The following is a 17,069-nucleotide window of genomic DNA, read 5'->3' as shown; positions in this document are numbered from 1 at the left end:
TGCGTGAAGAAAACGACGGACAGCAGTCCTCTGAAGTCAAGAGGCCTGCTTCCCTTATCCAGTGAGGAAACTGGTTTCAGCACCCTGCTCCGAAGCAGATGGAGAGCACAGCGTTCACTTACCTAAGGTGAGCGCGTTAACCTTTGGGGTCCTACAGGAGAAAAGAAAGGGAAGAAGAGAGAGACATTCAATAACCCAGTTCATTAATCCCATATTTTCTATCTGCAGACACCTTACCCTTCAAGTCAGACATACAGTGCACAGGGGTCCAGCCCAAAGAGCCAGCCATGTGTTACACATCACCTTAGAAGATACGGTATACGCCCAGTCAAGACCGGCGCCTCTACGGGAATCAGGTGAGCGTTACACTTACGCATTGCTTTTACCAGGCGTCCTTAGTGGGACCCGCGAGCAGACCTTGTAATGAGGCGGTAGGGGGTTAACGGCACTGGCAGCTCTACCGGTGCTGTTAACCCACTACCGCCTGGGTCGTAATGAGGCCCAAATTTCCAACAGACAGCAGCTATGATTCAAAATGTAATAAATATGTGTTTCCCAGTCAGCCTGGTGGCACATTAATATCTAAATAATAACCATGTCTAGTTACGACATAGTGGCCACTGACACACACACGTGCGGAATAAGGACACCCTTAAAATACCTCCCCTTAGATGATTGATCTTGGACTTCAAAGCAAGAAAGTATTTATCTGCAGTTCGGTTAGGATACAGTCTATTCCAAAGTTATCTGCCAGAGAAGTGAAGACAGAGGTTTCAAGGAAGAGGCAAACGTATCTTCCTACCCATACCAATGACACATTTGGGGTGAAACTGCGGTGTGGACAAGGCCTACTGCAACTGAAGCACTCGTACCTAAGACCCTGCCACTGGTGGTGACAGAACCCTTTCAAGTGCCCTCTACACACCTTCCTCTTTGAAAGGGCACCAGAAAAAAGGGGTTAATCTTTCCCCTGAGATCCTGCACCGGGTCACTCAGCAACCATAGGACCAAAGAAGTAGCCCATGGCTCTCCGTGCAACCCGACCCACTTCAGTACCAGTTTGGGCACCTTCAATGAAATCCAAACTGGTGCACAGGAACAGCCATAGTTACCTCCGAGTTTCGCTCTACACCGACATCGAAGCTCTGCCATCTCTGCATCTGAGATGCGCAGCCCCCAACTCGACACCGACAGCTAGTCACCAGCTTCTTCGAACTTTAACCGATACTGCTGCTATGCTGAGTCAGCCGAGTACTCTCTCCATCGAAGGCCAGTCTCTGCTTCCCTTCAACTGAGGCTGCAGTGTTTTTTCAGTACCACAGACCGGACATAACCTGCATCCCAGGCGTCTTCAAGCCAAAAGCTGTCGCCGCTGCCGAACATCACTGCATTAATGGAACCGGTCGCCTCTGCTCCTCGATATGACCGTGGTCCAGTGCCAAAAGCACCAAGACTCCCGGTTCTACAATGAAAAACCTGGCTCAATGATGTCGAACCCCAAAGATAAAAACATAAGGGGCCTCATTACGACCCAGGCGGTAAGTTACCGCCTGGGCCGTGACTTTACCACCATGGCGTAAACTACGTTTACGCCATGGTGGTTGGCGGACTTACCGCCCCATTCCGAGTTTGGCGGGGCGGTAAGTCCCCAATCCCCATTTACCCTTCCCCATTCCCATTTTTGCCCCATAGGGCATAATGGGAGTGGGGAAGGCGTTAATTACGCCACCGTAAATTACGGTGGCGTAATTAACTCCATGGTCCCTTAGCGCCATGGATTTTAACACCTGCTAAAAGCAGGTGTTAAATCCGCCATGGCGCTAAGGGACCTCGTACTCAGGCGGTAAGAGTCGGCGCTGTTTACGGCGCCGTAAACCCCTTACCGCCTGAGTTGTAATGAGGCCCAAGGTATGTAAAGTGGCCCTGATCCTGTGGTCTACCACAAAGAAGTTTAGGGAATTTTAAGCACCCTTTTCTACCTTTTTGAAAGCATCTCCATGAACTTTACATTTGCTTGAGCACCCCTGTTTTCCAACATAGAGTGCTGTTTATTTTAAAGTCTTCTTTCTCTGTTTTCCTTTAAAGGGCTGGGCCTGCAGTGTTATTATTATCTGTGTGCAGTGTTAGTTTTATTAAAGTTCTATTTCATAGAATCTTCTGTATTGGAGAGAAGGGCTGGCGAGGATAAGTGAGTGGTGAGCATGATTTGGTATTAGGTAATGTTATCCCCACCAATAACATTGCCATGTGTATTGTCGTGGGGTAAGGCCATAGGCGATATTATTAGTGGGAATAATTTATGGGGTTCATGGGACCGGGCGTTGCAGGGGTGTCCCCCGTCCATTAAAAAAATTATGTGGATTGTGAGGGTGTCCCCTGCAGGTTCCATGGCTTAATATCACCGCAAAAATATGGTGGTATTCTTGTATGGCGATATTTCTGTGGGGATATTAACACATGGAACCCATGATTTGGTCCCTATACGAAATTCCTATCGAGAAACTTTACTAAGGGCCTCATCACGAGTTGGGCGTATGCCGACTAGGATACTGCCCATCTGTATTTGCATTAACATCCACCCGTCTGGCGGTATTACTGCCAGATGACAGGTTGAGCAGTAAACGTAATTCTCCATTCCCAATTGGGTCCATTGGATCCAAAGGGGAATTTTCTGCGTAATTACTGTCGGCGGTATTATCGAGCAGAAATTATGCCAAAAATCAGCCTTTTTCCAGCACATTTACCCCCAGTTTAGAGCTTGGGGTAAATGCAGCCAGATTTATGATTGGGCGGACCCTTAAATGCAGCGGTAATAGCATTCCTGCTGCATTTAAGGGCTACCACCCAACTCGTGATGAGGCCCTAATTCACAACAGGTAGTCGAGAGCAGCAGGGCAGAGGTAGTCAGTTATATGCTAGGCATGTAACATGTGACATGCCCCCTTCTAAGAGGCCTCACAGAGGAACTTCATATTCGAAAATCTCTCCCGTTCCACTGTGTGCCAGTCTGCCAGCACGAGTATAGAAAGGCAGGTGGCAGGTCTCTGTATGGGACACAAAGGGCCAGGCTCAGTCAGAGGTCGAAGTGGGCGGGAGCGGTCGGGAGCGGTGCTCCTATACTTTCTATTTTTCAGTTTGACTGTTCCTATACTTTTATTTTAAAAAGAAACCGTTGTGGAACGGTTTAGTTTTAAAATAAAAGTGTAGGAAGAAGTTGAAGCTTGCACTTCAGTGCACGGCACTGAACATTCCCTTAAATAATAGGTGTGTTTGTTTGGGGGTTTGGATTGTGTGTGGGAGGGGGGCACAGCGATGGGGTTTGTGGAGAGCGGGGCAGAGCGGCATTGAAGATAGCTCCACTACTTCTTTTCGTACACTTCGACCACTGGGCTCAGTTGGCAGAAATGACAGGAGGGGAGGATGTTTGGAAATCAAAAGACATTCCAATAGATGAGCTGCCTCTTCTAAGTCAATATGGCTGGGGACAAGTCAATGATATGTCAGGAACTTTAATATGGGGCCAACATTTCCCAACCTTTATTGGCCCCATGGGAGAATTTGCTCATTAGGAAGGCTCTCAAATAGAATTGCAGGTCAAGCTGCTCAAGCAGGAAATGTGTGAGAGGTGACACGACATTTCTGCGCGGATAGAAATAACGAGTGCTGCATCTGCTGGGGTTGTGGGGATGGAGGGATGAAGAGTGAGAGAAATAGAATCTTGCATCCTCTAGTATGGTCAGAAGGAGGTGGGGTAAGTGGACATGGATTAAGATTTAGTGGAACTGAGCGACTGCCTATCAGACAAGTTGCTCCTTAGAGAATGTAGGGTTTACTTTGGGCAGATTTTGTCACATGCCAGAAGGTCGCACATGCGATTAATCCTGCTCCAACCGCATGGGCTTCTCTGGGAGAATCCTCTCCCTCATATGGCCAATTGGGTGAGGGGTAGTCAGGGAATGGAGTCCCCTCACCTGACACGTACTTCGTCTTAAGTCCTAAACAAGCAGACAGAAACCATTTAAACATTTCTATCTGAGCTGCAAGGAAGGTTAGAAATATGCAACTTGCAAGAGATTGCAATGTGGGTTATTCACAATGACAGTTGCAAATTGCCATGACATGGCACTTTGCACTCATGAGGGCGTGGAGTAAAACTGGTTTTGCCTACACATCATTCTTCGTACATTTAGTGCCTACTTTTTGCTAAATGTGATCTTTTCTGGCATGCATGCTTTCAATGAAGATGATATACTGACTACAATTAAGAGAAATAAATAAATAAAGTTTGGAAAAATATTTAAATAATACAACCATTCAGCTTCATATTCGGCTTCAGGCAAATACTTGATGAATGATCCGCTATTCTACCAAATACTTAATATGCTCGTCGGTGCACCCCTAGCTTTGAGCACAGTTCATGATCTCAGAGAAAATCAGAGCGAGAAGCAGGAGTGACAGGGTCAGGGGTCTAACAAAAGAAGAACTAGAAATCCATCTAGTCCAAGGTGTGCTCGCGCGTAGCTCTCCATTAGAGTTGCAGAAAGGTTTCAGTGCAATTTCATATCAATCGTGTTGTCATTCGTGACGCATTCCAAAATTCACAAAAACAGCAAGAACCTCCTCTGTGTTGTGTTGTCAATTATTCTGTTATTTATTTGCTTGGAGTCCAATAAAGTCCAATAAAGTCCAATAAAGTTAGTGCCACTGTGTGTGGTACGCCTATGCATTTTGGAGGGTCAGGGGTTTAACCAGTTTAATAGAGGATGAGGTCCCCTCTCAGCCTGCGGTGGGAGGCGTGACAGGGTTTTAATGACAACCATAACCCCGGCATCCGTCCATTCGTAACCAACACATACCCATAGCTCATTCCCATTTCCCCAGAAAAGTGTAGAATGAGACCTGTTTGTTTGTTGGCATAAAAAGGCCGCAGATTTTATTCAACAATAACACAAAACCAAACTGCACACATTTGTGGAAGAAATTGTTCGCAAGATGCGACGACTGCTCCGTGTCCAAAAGAACCTGCTTCCCCTTTCCTTCCTCAAGAGTCCATAAGTAGGCCCAACTCTCCCCACCTTGGCGTCTGAGCCTCTCCTGCCCCTGCAGGCGCTCCTGGGTGGGGAGAGTGCCGTTTCCTTGGGGGAAGCTGAGCCGTAGTTGTTCCTCCCAGACGACCCTGCCGCTTAGGCTCCCAAGGGGCGCTGGGTCTGAGAAGAGCAAAGACCCTTCCTGCTTTCTCCTGGCTCCTCCGGAGTCTGTCTCCTGTGTTTTTCTGGCCAAACACCGCCACGCCACGTGTGGGTTACCGCCCACCGTGGCTCCCCCCTTTGCTCCTCCTCTCACATTTCCAAGATTTTTGTGCAAATATTCCAGAAAAACAAGTCCAAACCTAGCGGTGATAGGTGTACCCCATCTTTTAGGAAATATTCTGGTGATTTCAAATTAATCAGACTATGGGCCTCATTACGACCCAGGCGGTAAGTTACCGCCTGGGTCGTACCTTTACCACCATGGCGTAAACTACGTTTACGCCATGGTGGTTGGCGGACTTACCGCCCCATTCCGAGGTCGGCGGGGCGGTAAGTCCCCAATCCCCATTTACCCTTCCCCATTCCCATGTTTGCCTCATAGGGCATAATGGGAGTGGGGAAGGCGTTAATTACGCCATCGTAAATTACGGTGGCGTAATTAACAACATGGTCCCTTAGCGCCATGGATTTTAACACCTGCTAAAAGCAGGTGTTAAATCCGCCATGGCGCTAAGGGACCTCGGAATCAGGCGGTAAGGGTCGGCGCTGTTTATGCTGCCGTAAATCCCTTACCGCCTGGGTCGTAATGAGGCCCTATGTCTGATCTGCCCAGAACCTCTGCCTTTGCAGAATTTCACCATAGCACAGTTTAGCCTGCGCCTAGATTTCTCTACAGCAGCATGCTTATCTGCGTCTCTCCATTCTAGCCTCGGAATGATGTCTGACCAAACTATCTCTGTTAACCCCAGCTGTCCCGCCAGTTCCTGCAATGAGAACATCATCTCCTGCATGAGAGCCCCTCTCCCTAAACTTGTCAAATCATTCCCCCCCAAATGAATGATCAGGATGTCAGGTTTTTCCCTAGTGATTAATAACCTGCGCACCTGTCCTTGCAGCTGCACCCATTTCATACCCAGCACCCCGTGCCACCCAATCCTGAACTCGCCCGCCGTCAGCTTTTCTTGTTCCGCTGTCCAGCTTGCCCCAGCCCTAGACACAAAGGAATGTTCTATTACCCATACCGATCTCTACTTCCTCCGGGCTGGTGCTAATGGGAGAAAGAAGAAGGCATGTCATCCTTACATTTTTTCGGGTCTAATATATCTCCTAAAACAACCAGATTTCCATCTCCCTATTTGTTTGATTGCTGCTTCCCCCATCCCCACAGCAGCAGCCGATGTTGGGGCCCCGATGCGGAATGAGTGTGTTCCAAATACACCTTCCGTCTCCCCAATACTTTCCAGCGACAGCTCCATAACTCTCCTAAACTGAAAGCGACTTAGGGCGGAACCATCCTGGTGAATAAGTAACGGGGCCTTTTTTACAGATGGAGGTCTCATTCTGAGATATCCCGCCACTGCCCTGACTGGGCATACCGGGCTGCCTGAAATGGGCTGTATAGACACTGTGCACCCCTTGCCCTCCTGATCTGTTTTTGACCTTTTTAACCATAATGTCACCTGCGCCCCGTCACATTGCACATCCTGTATTTGTAAGTACCTTGCGCCCTTTGCCCCTCTGTTCTCTGGGACCAGCTCACTTACCGTGAACGCCCCGAAGAATGCTAGTGTAAATGCTGCTCTGAACAAAGCTACCTCGAAACCCCCGTGACAGATTTGCTCTAGACTGGCCACCACCCTCTGTAACTTGACGAAATCTATGGGCCGCCTTTCGTCCCCTTTAGGTTTCACTTGCTTGGCCCAACCTTTCATAGCCATACAAATATAGTGTTCCTTGGTGGGATCGCTCAATCCCTCCAGTTTAGAGAAATGGGTGATGGCTGCCAGGTGATGTGCCATCCATGACCTGGTTTTCCCTTCCTGCCATCCCCAGCCCACAAAGGCACTTACTGGCATCTCCTGCTGGTTTTCTCCCAGCACTTCTTGTTTGAATTTCATTACCGCTCCCAGCATGCCTGATACCTTTTTGTCGTGCCCGGTGCCAGTGCCGTCTGAATCAGGTTACTCAGATTACCCCAATCATGTCCCACCACTGTGTTCCGAATGGTGTCATCCCTTTTTCCGCTCCCGGGCAACACTCTCGAAATTTCTCCCACTGTAAACGAGAGAGAGCATCAGCTGCTTTATTCAGCACCCCAGGGATGTGTCTAGCTCGTACTTCAATGTTCCATTCTAGCATGCATCTGTTGAGTTCCCTTAGTAAGCGCAACACCCTAGTGCCGCTGGCAGATCCCTGATTAATTATCTGGACCACTGCTAAATTGTCTGACCATAGCATGACTTTGCTGTCCCTCAGCTGCTCCCCCCATAGTTTGAATGCCACCACGATGGGAAAGAGTTCCAACAGTGTGATGTCCCTGGTGACCCCTAGGCGATGCCACTCCTTTGGCCAAGCCGCGCCTGGTTGTGGTCCCTAATTCCTTGGTGTTACCACAGGTATAGGTGCCGGGACGGCTGCAACCTCCTGTGTCCTTCCCTTGCTCCTTGCTGTATCTGTCCTGGATTTCCTGCTATTGGCAGCTTGCTCCTTGCTTGCCTTGGCCCTTTGTGTCATCACTCTTTTCCTTTTCCCCGTTGGTTCTACTTCTTCCTCCTCCTGACTTTCCTCGTTCTGGTCCTGCATGTATTCCTCCTCGTGAAACATTAATGACGACACTGGGCTCTCACTGGGCCCTGGTTGCTGTACCCCCGGCTGCGTGACCAGAGCCTCCATCCAGTTGCTGCCATGCTTGGCTACCACTAGTTTGGCCATTGTGATAAAGGCATCCAGGTCCATGCTAGCTGGTGGCTGGCAAGTGTGTCCGACCCCTCTGTCTGCCCTGCTTGTGCCTCTTTGCGAGAGCAGAAGCCCTGCGTGTAGCTTGGGTCTGCCGCCCACTTGTTGGTTCACGTTCGCGCTGCAACTCTGCAGGGTGCTAGTTAGCCCCGTGCCTGCCTCCTTGCCTGCTCCTTCTTTTAAATTTATGCTGCTCAAGATGCTTGCCGGCACCGAGCGACCTTCAGAAGTTTGTTTCTGTGTAGTGGCCGCGGCTTCCCTTAGCCCCCTTTCCGAGGACTTGCTTACCGTTCCGTGCCCTGCTTTGCCTCACGGCGTGGTGAGCCCGGCGGGAAGCTGCAAAAGGTCCCACAAAGTGCTCTGGTGCTGCCCTCCGTGCCCCCTCCGCCTGGGTGCTGCTTCCGGGAAGTGCAGCGGGGCTCTGTCAAAGGCAGGGGCGGCTCTGACTGTGCACGCTTCGGTTCTCCTCACCCGTTGGATACACCGCTGTCCTGGTCCTTTTCGGATGGTGTCACTCCTCCGCTCTGCCCCTCGCAGGTCTTCTGACCCACGGCGTTGGTGTCCTCTCGGCGACGCGCACCCTCTCGACGGCACGAAAAAACCTTTCAATGCCGTCTCCGCTGGCCGGGACCTCTGATGTTCCTCGCCACCACCGCAGAGTCTGCTGCAACCCGGCTTGATGCCGCGGTCCTTCTTCTCACGCTGGTGGCTGTTGCTGCTACTCCTCTCCGACTGGTCTTGGTGCAGCGGTCTTCTGGCGCAGCGGTCCTCCTTCAGCAAAACGAAACCTTCTCCTGTTGTGCCACGAGCGGGTGTTCCACGGTTGCAGGTGGATGCTGCCTTCCGTGCTGACCCCACTCGTTCTAAAGGGGAATCCCTCCCCTTTCTTTTGTTCGCCCTTCACGGGCTTTCTCCCAGTTCTGCCGCGCTTCCCATTTCGCAGGCTTTTCCTTCTTTTGCCGCCTTGCACCGGCGCCTCCCCCTCCTTCCTGCGGGGGGGGGCAAAGTGAGGACACCGCCCAGGTTATCGGGGGTGCCTCCTCCATTTTGCTGTGCCTTGTGTTCGTCGTCCCTGGCAGTCCTGCCTCAGAGGCGGGGTGTGGGAGGTCTCCATTCCCTGTCCCTTCTACTTGTGCCTATTTGCATGAAACAGGACTGCCTTTTCTTACCTTACCTGGTCTGCACAAAACTGGCCAGTCTCATTCTATGTGTTCCTTAGGAAACCAGATAGTGAAGAAAATGAACAGTCAGCAAGTAAGTGCCACGCTGCTGAGTATACCTCAATGCAGACCGGCGTGCCAAGCCTTCTACAGGACATAGACCAGTGCATCAGAAAGTAATTTAATGAGGAGTGGGCTACACCACAAACCAGTAATCATGACGCATTATGCGACTCACACAGATACAGTTTCCTTACCTGTAGCAGAGTTACAAAGCGGCACGCATGTTAAACTGGCGTAACAAAAGCTACAGCGAGCCCTGATACAAACTGGGACATTGATGTGATTTGGGTGGGATGCCACTAGAGCTGGGAGCCCCATGTACAATGAGGGAGCGGGACTTAAACCCCTATTTATGTGTTTGTTTACCTGAAGCACCCTTCCTGAGGCAACACAAGTCAGCAATTGGACCAGGAATCCAGAAGAAGAAAAAAAACAATGGAGGGGGAAAGAGAAGGATAAAAGGGGGCAGAGGAAAAACGAAGGTATGGATTGTTCACGTGAGGTCAAGGGAGGGGACGGAGAACCAAAACACCAAGTGGAGGAAGGGCAGAGCTTGAGAGTTTGGATTGCTGAAGGAGTGTGCAAGGTGAGGCATTGGCTCGTGGGAGAAATTGGCACTTGGGTGTGAGTATGCGTGCAAAGTGGGTGAGTGAGAATATCTGAAAGAGAATAAGAGTTGATAGAGTGAATGAGTTGAATGGGAGAGCAAAGGGAGGGTGACTGAGGGAGAAGGTGTGGATGGAGTGTAGAGAAGTAGTATGGTAGAGAGTAGTAGCAGAATGGAGAGTGAAGAGTAGTAGCAGTGTGAAAAAGGGAGAGTAGTGGTAGTGTAGAGAGAGGAGGTGTGGAGAAGGGAGGAGACTAGTAGCACAGAGAGGGGAGAGCAGTGATACAGAGTGGAGGGCAGTAGAAGTCAGAGATAGAACATCGGAGGGAGAGAGGGGTAGAGGAGAGAGAGGAAGGAATGTGGGAGAAAACCAAGTAAGGAGAATAGAAGGAAGGGAGAGAAACGATAGAATGTTGGGGCGAGGTGTACAGGGGCATGAAATGAAAGGACCTGCTGGGACCTCAGTGTCTGGAAGGCACGTTTTCCTGTACTAATTGCATTGTGGGGCATAGGTAAGGATCCACCTCGATTGTTCCAAGAGAGAGACAGATTGAACAAGTGGTGACCATTAAGCCATCATAAACAGCCTACAGAATTTCAGACAGTCAGGGTTACCGATCCCTAGATCCCATCCCGGTTGTTGAGGGATGCCTGAGCTAGGGAGGGGGGTTGAGGGATGCCTGAGCTAGGGAGGGCCCTGCCCACACTAGCTGTGAGAAAGAGGGACAGTCCTTAGCCAGCCTCCTGCCAATTTCTCTAATAAAAGCCCCTTTACTGTCTTTGACAATGAGTGTGTTCCTGAGGTCATCTGAGACATAGGGGAGAGGGAGATGGAAGAGAAAGATGATCAGAAATATTACAAAGGAACATGGGAAATGAAAGGGGATAACAAAAAGAGGTTTTCTGGGCTGGAAAGTGATGGAGAAAGAGAAACAAGCTCAGGGCTGAAGTGAGAGTGAGACTGAAGATTAACTCAAATATGGCACAGGAGACAGGGTAGGGCAGCAAAAACAAGAGAAGGCGGAAGGGCAGGAATGGGGAGCTGAAAGAGGGTCACCGGGCTTAGTGAGGAAGGGCTCACCCAGGCCAAACACAGTGTGTGACTTGCAGCCGCAGTCCCTTCTGGTGCGACTTTGCCCACCACCTCTGCCAGGTACCATTAATTGGAAAGTTGTGGATAATTTCAGAACCTAGAGCTGTGAAGTGAATCGGCATCAGATAATATTTTAGTCATTCATGTTACTTCACTCTCAGTAAAAAAAGCAATAGCAAACAAACAGAAGCATGAACTGAAATCAAACAGTGTCTAGTAATGACACACCTTCCCATGGCCCACAGCAGCAACATGGAAACCTCTCTCTCCATGACTGGCACTGTGAAAACATGCTTGTTCAAAAGTGAATTATGAGGTTTTTTTCATGGGGGCATCTCCCGCCTAAGCCCCTTGGCATGGGAACAGCTCACACTAACTTCCTACCCCAGCATCCTACCAGGCAAGCTCTCGGAATCCCATATGGCCGTCCCACCAATGATGTAAACCATCGCTCTATCCTCTCTCTGCCCCTCTATGTGCCTGATAATAAGACATTTGAAAGAAAGAGTGTTATACCCTAACGGGAGATGTTAATATCTGGGTATTTCCCTCCTTCGGGTGGTCTTTTATGCTCCCCAGAATAATGAAGGAGTAATTACCATTGCTATCTTCAGCCATACCTGGAAAGTCCATCTATCCCACCTGAAACAGGTGCTTCAATCCAGGCAGAGAGCAGGCTTGACTATCAAGTTCTCCAATTGCCAGAAAGTGCAGGATACTGTAACTTACCTGGGCCACCAAGTAGGTGCCAGTAAAATGCAGCCCCTTCAAGCCAAGGTGCAAGCGGTGATGGATTAGGATATCCCCACCATGCAGACACAGGTGAGAGCCTTCTTGTGCCTCACTGAATAGTACAGGATTTTTATTAAGCAGTGTTGGACCATTGCCATTTTCTTGAATGATTTGAAATCCAAAAAGTTGCTAAAGGTCACCTAGACTGCTACCTGTCAAACAGCATTTCAAAACTTGAAGGATAGTTTGTTGAGGGACCAGGTGCTAAAGATGTCTGGGAATCTGTGCTTTGTTGGAGCAGCTAAACTCTAAGAGGGTCCAACCATCATTCCCCTACATGAGCAGGTGCTTGAAAAAAGAGAGAATGTAGCTGGATAGTTTGGGTGGTACCAAAGCTGAAACCTTACATTTTAGGGTCTCACTTTACTCTCCAAACTGACCACAGACCTGTTAGGTGACTGATTCCATGCAGGGAGAGAATCCCGAGTTGCTCTGTTGGGCCATATCCCTCCAAGGACTGAACCTGGACTTCCAGCATACACCTGGGTTGGAGCACTCCATTGCAGGTGGCCTCAGTAGTTGTTTTGACCATGAGCATGAGCAAGACGCTTAGAAGGGTGGTGCTCAAACGGTTTGGCTGAGAATGGGGTGGTAATGGGATGCCACCTGGCAAGGGTGTAAAAGCCCTGGCCCTTTCTATTTTTATTCGTATAAAAGTATGCAGGTGCTCTTGTTTCTGAAAGGGAGGCATGACAAACAGATCCCCCTTCCATACAAATCTCAATGCCAAAGGCATAGTGCACATATAAGCCTTTGCTGCACCAGTCTCCTGGCATCTGCAGACAGAGGTTGCATTCTAACTGCTGCATCTCACATTCAAAATATCAGGCTACAGGAGCTCTCACCTTGAGATGTTGTGGGAGCCCTGATGCAGCACTCACATAGCAAAGGTAAACCTCACACCAAGGTGTTGTACACCAAAGGACCTTTGAAGTCAGCAGCATGGAAAGGGGTGGTGTTAGAATAGCCACAGAGGGGAAGGTGGCCCTGTGAAGGAATTCCACTATGTGTGTTTTCTTTAAGGGCTCTCTTCCTTCCGTTCCTCTCCATTTCCTACAGAACAAGGTACTCTGGGTGTGATGTAAGAGGATAAAGGTCACCTGTTACAGAAACTGGTATTAAACCTCTTGTAGAAGGCTTGCTTTTGTCCAATCCCTGGTGACATTTGCCTTTATAAGGAATGGGTCTCCCACACCTTCCTTGATGATTCATATGATGACTTTCAAGAAGACAAGAAGAGTGCTTTGAACCTCTATTGGAAGTGCAGGCCATTCCAAAGTCCTTGAACAGTGCGGTGAAGATGGAAGGCATACACGACAGAGGGGATCTCTTTTCCCTAACCATCCACTTGGGACAGTGGGGGGAATTGCTGTGGACCAAGGCCCGTTGCTCTGCCAGCTGCACTGGAACCAGGCTCCTCACTGGAGGTGAAGGAATTCCTGTGGGCGTTAGGCAAACTCTGTGGACTGGGAAATCAGAGCAAAAAAGACACAAATTGTCTTAGGAGCCCCTGGAATGGGACTGCCAGCAACCGGAAAGCCCAGGAGCAGCTGGAATCCTGCTTGCACAGCATTACATTGCATTTGACACCCTTCGTACCAACAGAGAACCTGCAGTGCTGCTTTTCGCATTTCATAACTTCAAACCGCTCGGCTGCGCCTACCAATCCAACTCGATGCTAACTCGCCTGTGGATCAACATGACTCACTACATCTCGAACCCAGTCTGACCGTAAGGAAAGTGCAGAAAAGCCAGTTCGATACCGTCGAACCATTAAGACCAAGAATAAGGTACTATCAAGTCGCCCTATCCCCTTGATACACTTATGTTTTTGATGCCACTTCCTGTTTTGTCAAGTGGTGAAAGGTCGTGTTTCATCGCTTCCCGGGATGTCACTTTGGGGTGGGGTCAAATTACCTCACTTCGATGATGTCATCAGAGGTGAAGGGTCGTGAGGGGAGGGATGGGCCACTTTTTAGAGGCAAAGGGTGGGCCACTTTCTTTTGGGTGACCAGGCCTATTTCTTGTCCCAGTCCGACTCTGTCTCCAGCCCAGGTCGAGAAACGCCGATCTCCACAAGGAACCGCATCAGGTGCAGCTGGCCGGCATCTGCAGGAAGGACTGAGTCCTGGTGATCGGCAAAAAAAGCCAAGACCATTTTGGGAACATAATGATGACCACAGCATTTTTGTTTTGAAATGTGTCTGCCTTCTGTGCAAGCAATGCAAACTGGGCTCTCTGGCCTGGGGTTTGGTCCCCTGCTAATGGTCATAGAGTAGTGAGTCCAGGTGTTTGAGGCTCGTGCCTGTTGTCTACGCTATTGCACGTGCATTGTCTTGAGAGCGTAAGTTTCTCATTTGTGTTCACAATGGAACTGTGTTGAACGTGGTTCTATGTTCTTTCATCGACGGCTATTTTTGCGATGTTTTTTTTAATGAAAAGGTTTCACCTAAAAACCCATTGAAAAATGTATTTTTTCATTGTTGGGGGTTTGCCCAAGTGACCCCTCCCCTATTGTCGTTTTACTATTCCCGACCTCCTAACCCTTTATAAGATCTTTCCCACCCCTCTATATTTTTCGATGGGTTTTTTCAGCAAAACATTTTTGTTAAAAAACCCATCGAAAAATAGCCATTGATGAAAGAGCGGTATACGGTTGAAAGTGCAGCTTTGTGGATATGTCAATGGGACTTCACGAGATTTTGAAAATATGGCAGCCTATGGGCATGTGCAAAGTTAGACGTAGTGCGAAAAAGCATGTAAGATGGCTCAGGGGTGACATGCTCGCCTTGGCCTTTCAAAATGGGTTCGATCCCTGGCCCGGTGCTTAGAAGCTGGACGATTCTGGCATAAAGCATGATATAAATCACAAATCATAATAAAAGTCAGCTACGGTCATGCATGTGAAGAGATGAAGAGGAGAATTGCCTGGGCATTGTGTAATTTCCGCAGTCAAGATCACAATTATGTAAAGGAAACACTTTCATGGAAAAAGAAAAATGTGCGTGCCAGATTCTGAATTTTTGTGCGAAAGGGATGAGATGTGCAAGCGCATCACATCGCCTGAGCCAAAAAAGAAATGATGCCCTATGCGCAAATGGCATCTGAATGTGTGCATCACAGATGTGCACATTCACAGGCTCTTTTCCAGCCCTTTTGCACCATGCAAGGCTAGGGGCGTTTTGCTTCCCAGCCCTGCATGGCCCATTGGGAAACCTGGCTAGGGAACTGATTGTATGTGCAATGGGGGGGGGGTGAGCTCCTGTGCCTCCTCGCACATACAAACTGGGCAGGTATCACATTATCGGCGCTTCAGCCCCCCTGCTTGTGCATGAACAGGAACCAGGAAGCGCAACGAGCAGTTGATGAAAGAAAGGATGATGTGTTATTACTTGACTAGAGTGATATTTTGGGGCAGCCAATCTAGCCATTTAATTATTATTTGTCTAGACTGGTATTTTGGGGGAGCCAATCTAGCCATTTCGTACTAGGGCATGACATGTTTTACTGCATAGCTGTGACAAAGCAATGATAAACCAAGAACGAACGTAGTTTGTTTACTAGGCTTCTATGACAAAGCAAGCATGATACGTGTTACTTGGCTAGGCTGGCATTTTAGGGCGCAGCCAGTCTAGACCTTTCCTACTGATTTTATTCTGGGCTTGTCATTACGTGTCTAGACTGGACTGCATTGTGCAGCCAGTTAGAACACGTTTTCTTATTGTGTCATGACATTTCTAAAGGCAAAGCCAATAGGAGTATGTTTTTTTGTGGAGATACTACCATATATTGGCAGAAGCAGTGTGGACATGTTTTCCTTATAGTACCTCTAGTATCATTAATAATAATAATTTGGCACTTATATAGTGCTACGAACCCTCAGGTATCTGAGCGCTGCTTATCATTACCCACGGTGTGTGGTGCTCATTTATCCACCTCGGAGGGATGAACGCCTGAGTTCGGCCCTGCCAGGATTCGAACCTGCGTTATCAGGTTCTGCACGGATGTCACAGGGAGCACTCTACTCGCTGTGCCACTTGACCGGCTAACATGAGTATGTTCTTACACAGGAATTCTGGCATATAATGGTACTATCAGCATGGAAATGCATGGGCAGAGCCATCTTTTTATGCTGGCATATATTGTGGGCGAAGGTATCATGAAAATGCACTGGGAAATGCTCCTGGGCATGGTCAGTGACTTGTGGCTATTGCATATTTGGACTGGAATGACTGTACAAAACCAATTGCAAACTATTCGGCTTTTTACCCAGATTTTCACAGAAAGTGTCCTGTGCATTGCACCGTTTTATCCCAAATTCATAAATAATTCTTGGGGGAAGTACCCCCCCCCCAACGCCCATTGGTTGGTTCGTGCTCCCTTGCTATGCTTGGTTTCTCTGGTATATTTGTGGGGAATATTTAAGCCTCTCTAGTTAAAAAAAAATCACCAGCCGCAGCTGATTGCATCTCTAGTATAGTACCACATATTCTGCAGAATATGTTAGCGTACTACGTAGTATTACCGAATTGTACAACTGACTGTGGTAAATATTGTAGTTTAATGGTTTCGACACTGCAGTATTCAAACTAATGTATAGTATAAATGCCAGTGTTCTACAGTATTCACATCTAAACTGCAGTACTTTCTACTTGAAACTGTAGTACACGAATTGTGTCACTAGTATACTGCAATATGCTCTGCAGCATATGGTAGTGTACTGTGGACTATTACAGAATTGTAGAGTGGTCTGTAATACTCTACCTAATGTGGGGGTAAGGTATATAGGGGTGTGGGTGAGGGTAGTTAGATGGTGGGGGTGTCCATCCCGCATTTTGCAGTAAAAAACAGTGCTGCATTTTTGCAGAAGAAAAAGTGAAAATAAACCGATACAAAGAATTCTGCGAAAATGCAGGTTGGCAAAAAATGTTCAGCAAGGCTTCATAGAACCTTCCATTCTGTAGTATTTCTATGGTATATACAATAGTTTCTGCAGTACCCACATGAAACTGCTTTCCGAATGGATAGTTCACATGCAATGCTTGACCCTCATGAACAATGCAATGTCATGTGTTCACAAACTTTGAAAGAAGGACTCCGCCTTTTATCCTTCAAAGATCGATACATTGAGTACTGCAAATAGGTAATAAAAATGACAACTATTATTACAGTCTTCAGTGCTCCATGTAGCCCAATATATATAATCGGTGGAATTTTTGTTGATGAAAATTGTTTTTTTGTAATAGTTCCTCTTCCACCGTTCTTGTTCACACATATCCTGTTTTATGGAAGATACTGGCACAAAACCAAGTTAAAAGGAGGAGAGAGTGCAAATTAGTGAATTGTAAGGTGGATAATTAAGGCCAGGT

This window comes from Ambystoma mexicanum, chromosome 2p, assembly GCF_040938575.1.
Source record: "Ambystoma mexicanum isolate Mex_15411 chromosome 2p, UKY_AmexF1_1, whole genome shotgun sequence".
Lineage (NCBI taxonomy): Eukaryota > Metazoa > Chordata > Amphibia > Caudata > Ambystomatidae > Ambystoma > Ambystoma mexicanum.
This window is presented reverse-complemented; position numbering follows the sequence as displayed.